Source organism: Leptosomus discolor, unplaced genomic scaffold (assembly GCF_034619465.1).
Source record: "Leptosomus discolor isolate bLepDis1 unplaced genomic scaffold, bLepDis1.hap2 HAP2_SCAFFOLD_27, whole genome shotgun sequence".
Classification (NCBI taxonomy): domain Eukaryota; kingdom Metazoa; phylum Chordata; class Aves; order Leptosomiformes; family Leptosomidae; genus Leptosomus; species Leptosomus discolor.
Genome location: NW_028237782.1, coordinates 2,980,161 through 2,985,703, shown reverse-complemented (window position 1 = coordinate 2,985,703; position 5,543 = coordinate 2,980,161).

Sequence of the window (5,543 nt, the reverse complement as noted above, 5' to 3'; positions counted from 1 at the left end):
AACATCTAGATGTAAAACCCTACATCTAGAGGTAAAGTCCAATATCCAGACCTAAAGACAAAGATCTAGAGGTAAAAACCAACATCTAGTGGTAAAGCCCAACGTCTGGAGGTAAAGCCCAGATTCTAGAGAGAAGCCAAAAATCCAGATGGAAAACCCAAAATCTAGAGGTAAAGCCCAACATCTACAGATAAATCCAGATATCTAGGGGTAAAGCCCAACATCTAGAGGAAAAGCCAATTATATAGATTTAAAGCCCAAAATCTAGATGTAAAGCCCAGCTTCTAGATCTAAAGCCCAACATCTAGATGTAAAGCCCAAATTCTAGATCTAACGCCCAAAATCTGGATATAAAGACCAAAATCTAGAGGTAAAACCCAACATCTAGAGGTAAAGCCAGATATCTAGAGGTAAAGCCCAAAATCTAGAGGAAAAGAAAAAAATATAGATTTCAAACTCAAAATCTAGAGGTAAAGCCCAACATCTACAGGTAAATCCAGATATCTAGGGGTAAAGCCCAACATCTAGAGGAAAAGCCAAATATATAGATATAAAACCCAAAATCTAGAGGTAAAGCCCAATATCTAGACGTAAAGCCCAAAATCTAGATGAAAAGCACAACTTCTAGGTCTAACGCCCAAAATCTAGAGATAAAGACCAATATCTAGAGGTAAATCCCAACATCTAGAGGTAAAGCCAGATATCTAGAGGTAAAGACCAACGTCTCGAGGTAAAGCCCATCACCTAGTCCTACAGCCCAATGTCTGCAGGTAAAGCCCAACTTACAGACGTGAAGGCAAACATCTAGATGTAAAACCCAAAATCAAGAGGTAAAGACCAATATCTAGACGTAAAGCCCAAAATCCGGATGTAAAGTCCAACTTCTAGATCTAAAGCCCAAAATATAGATGTAAAGCCCAACTTCTAAATCTAAAGCCCAACATCTAGAGGTAAAGCCCAATATTTAGAGTTTAAGCGCACCATTTGGAGGTAAAGCCCAAAATCTAGATGTAAAGCCCAACTTCTAGAGGTAAAGCCCATCATCTAGTCCTACAGCCCAATGTCTGCAGGTAAAGCCCAACTGACAGAGGTGAAGGCAAACATCTAGATGTAAAACCCAAAATCTAGAGGTAAAGCCCAACATCTAGAGGAAAAGCCAAATATATAGATTTAAAACCCAAAATCTAGAGGTAAAGCCCAATATCTAGACCTAAAGCCCAAAATCTAGATGTAAAGCCCAAATTCTAGATCTAACACCCAAAATCTCGAGGTAAAGACCAATATCTAGACGTAAAACCCAACATCTAGAGGTAAAGCCAGATATCTAGAGGTAAAGCCCAACATCTAGAGGAAAAGCAAAATATATAGATTTCAAACCCAAATTCTAGAGTTAAATCCCAACATCTAGGGGTAAACCCCAACTTCCAGAGTTAAAGTCCAAAATCTAGAGGTAAATACCAATACCTAGAGGTAAAGCCCAACATCTAGAGGAAAAGCCAAATATATAGATTTAAAACCCAAAATCTAGAGATAAAGCCGAACATCTAAATGTAAAGCAAAACATCTAGATGTAATCCAAACATCTAGAGGTAAAGCCTAACATCTAGAGGTGAAGCACAACATATAGAGGTATAACCCAACATCTAGAGATAAAGACCAACATCTAAATGTAAAGCAAAACATCTAGATGTAAAACCCTACATCTAGAGGTAAAGTCCAATATCTAGACCTTAAGACCAACATCTAGAGGTAAAACCCAACATCTAGTGGTAAAGCCCAACGTCTGGAGGTAAAGCCCAGATTCTAGAGCGAAGCCAAAAATCCAGATGGAAAACCCAAAATCTAGAGGTAAAGCCCAACATCTACAGGTAAATCCAGATACCTAGGGGTAAAGCCCAACATCTAGAGGAAAAGCCAAATATATAGATATAAAACCCAAAATCTAGAGGTAAAGCCCAATATCTAGACGTAAAGCCCAAAGTCTAGATGTAAAGCCCAACTTCTAGATCTAAAGCCCAAAATCTAGATGTAAAGCCCAAATTCTAGATCTAACGCCCAAAATCTAGAGTTAAAGACAAATATCTAGAAGTAAAACCCAACATCTAGAGGTAAAGCAGATATCTAGAGGTAAAGCCCAACATCTAGAGGAAAAGCCAAATATATAGATTTAAAACCCAAAATCTAGAGATAAAGCTGAACATCTAAATGTAAAGCAAAACATCTAGATGTAATCCAAACATCTAGAGGTAAAGCCTAACAACTAGAGGTGAAGCACAACATATAGAGGTATAACCCAACATCTAGAGATAAAGACCAACATCTAAATGTAAAGCAAAACATCTAGATGTAAACCCCTACATCTAGAGGTAAAGTCCAATATCTAGACCTAAAGACCAACATCTAGAGGTAAAACCCAACATCTAGTGGTAAAGCCCAACGTCTGGAGGTAAAGGCCAGATTCTAGAGAGAAGCCAAAAATCCAGATGTAAGAACCAAAATCTAGAGGTAAAGCCCAACATCTACAGGTAAATCCAGATATCTAGGGGTAAAGCCCAACATCTAGAGGAAAAGCCAAATATATAGATTTAAAGACCAAAATCTGGATGTAAAGCTCAACTTCTAGATCTAAAGCCCAACATCTAGATGTAAACCCAAATTCTAGATCTAACGCCCAAAATCTAGAGATAAAGACCAATATCTAGAGGTAAAACCCAACATCTAGAGGTAAAGCCAGATATCTAGAGGTAAAGTCCAACATCTAGAGGAAAAGAAAAATATATAGATTTCAAACCCAAATTCTACAGTTAAATCCCAACATCTAGGGGTAAACCCCAACTTCCAGAGTTAAAGTCCAAAATCTAGAGGTAAACACCAATACCTAGAGTTAGAGCCCAAAATCTAGAGATATGCCAAATATATAGATTTAAAACCCAAAATCTAGAGATAAAGCCGAACATCTAAATGTAAAGCAAAACATCTAGATGTAATCCAAACATCTAGAGGTAAAGCCTAACATCTAGAGGTGAAGCACAACATATAGAGGTATAACCCAACATCTAGAGATAAAGACCAACATCTAAATATAAAGCAAAACATCTAGATGTAAAACCCTACATCTAGAGGTAAAGTCCAATATCCAGACCTAAAGACAAAGATCTAGAGGTAAAAACCAACATCTAGTGGTAAAGCCCAACGTCTGGAGGTAAAGCCCAGATTCTAGAGAGAAGCCAAAAATCCAGATGGAAAACCCAAAATCTAGAGGTAAAGCCCAACATCTACAGATAAATCCAGATATCTAGGGGTAAAGCCCAACATCTAGAGGAAAAGCCAATTATATAGATTTAAAGCCCAAAATCTAGATGTAAAGCCCAGCTTCTAGATCTAAAGCCCAACATCTAGATGTAAAGCCCAAATTCTAGATCTAACGCCCAAAATCTGGATATAAAGACCAAAATCTAGAGGTAAAACCCAACATCTAGAGGTAAAGCCAGATATCTAGAGGTAAAGCCCAAAATCTAGAGGAAAAGAAAAAAATATAGATTTCAAACTCAAATTCTAGAGTTAAATCCCAACATCTAGGGGTAAATCCAGATATCTAGGGGTAAAGCCCAACATCTAGAGGAAAAGCCAAATATATAGATATAAAACCCAAAATCTAGAGGTAAAGCCCAATATCTAGACGTAAAGCCCAAAATCTAGATGAAAAGCACAACTTCTAGGTCTAACGCCCAAAATCTAGAGATAAAGACCAATATCTAGAGGTAAATCCCAACATCTAGAGGTAAAGCCAGATATCTAGAGGTAAAGACCAACGTCTCGAGGTAAAGCCCATCACCTAGTCCTACAGCCCAATGTCTGCAGGTAAAGCCCAACTTACAGACGTGAAGGCAAACATCTAGATGTAAAACCCAAAATCAAGAGGTAAAGACCAATATCTAGACGTAAAGCCCAAAATCCGGATGTAAAGTCCAACTTCTAGATCTAAAGCCCAAAATATAGATGTAAAGCCCAACTTCTAAATCTAAAGCCCAACATCTAGAGGTAAAGCCCAATATTTAGAGTTTAAGCGCACCATTTGGAGGTAAAGCCCAAAATCTAGATGTAAAGCCCAACTTCTAGAGGTAAAGCCCATCATCTAGTCCTACAGCCCAATGTCTGCAGGTAAAGCCCAACTGACAGAGGTGAAGGCAAACATCTAGATGTAAAACCCAAAATCTAGAGGTAAAGCCCAACATCTAGAGGAAAAGCCAAATATATAGATTTAAAACCCAAAATCTAGAGGTAAAGCCCAATATCTAGACCTAAAGCCCAAAATCTAGATGTAAAGCCCAAATTCTAGATCTAACACCCAAAATCTCGAGGTAAAGACCAATATCTAGACGTAAAACCCAACATCTAGAGGTAAAGCCAGATATCTAGAGGTAAAGCCCAACATCTAGAGGAAAAGCAAAATATATAGATTTCAAACCCAAATTCTAGAGTTAAATCCCAACATCTAGGGGTAAACCCCAACTTCCAGAGTTAAAGTCCAAAATCTAGAGGTAAATACCAATACCTAGAGGTAAAGCCCAACATCTAGAGGAAAAGCCAAATATATAGATTTAAAACCCAAAATCTAGAGATAAAGCCGAACATCTAAATGTAAAGCAAAACATCTAGATGTAATCCAAACATCTAGAGGTAAAGCCTAACATCTAGAGGTGAAGCACAACATATAGAGGTATAACCCAACATCTAGAGATAAAGACCAACATCTAAATGTAAAGCAAAACATCTAGATGTAAAACCCTACATCTAGAGGTAAAGTCCAATATCTAGACCTTAAGACCAACATCTAGAGGTAAAACCCAACATCTAGTGGTAAAGCCCAACGTCTGGAGGTAAAGCCCAGATTCTAGAGCGAAGCCAAAAATCCAGATGGAAAACCCAAAATCTAGAGGTAAAGCCCAACATCTACAGGTAAATCCAGATACCTAGGGGTAAAGCCCAACATCTAGAGGAAAAGCCAAATATATAGATATAAAACCCAAAATCTAGAGGTAAAGCCCAATATCTAGACGTAAAGCCCAAAGTCTAGATGTAAAGCCCAACTTCTAGATCTAAAGCCCAAAATCTAGATGTAAAGCCCAAATTCTAGATCTAACGCCCAAAATCTAGAGTTAAAGACAAATATCTAGAAGTAAAACCCAACATCTAGAGGTAAAGCAGATATCTAGAGGTAAAGCCCAACATCTAGAGGAAAAGCCAAATATATAGATTTAAAACCCAAAATCTAGAGATAAAGCTGAACATCTAAATGTAAAGCAAAACATCTAGATGTAATCCAAACATCTAGAGGTAAAGCCTAACATCTAGAGGTGAAGCACAACATATAGAGGTATAACACAACATCTAGAGATAAAGACCAACATCTAAATGTAAAGCAAAACATCTAGATGTAAACCCCTACATCTAGAGGTAAAGTCCAATATCTAGACCTAAAGACCAACATCTAGAGGTAAAACCCAACATCTAGTGGTAAAGCCCAACGTCTGGAGGTAAAG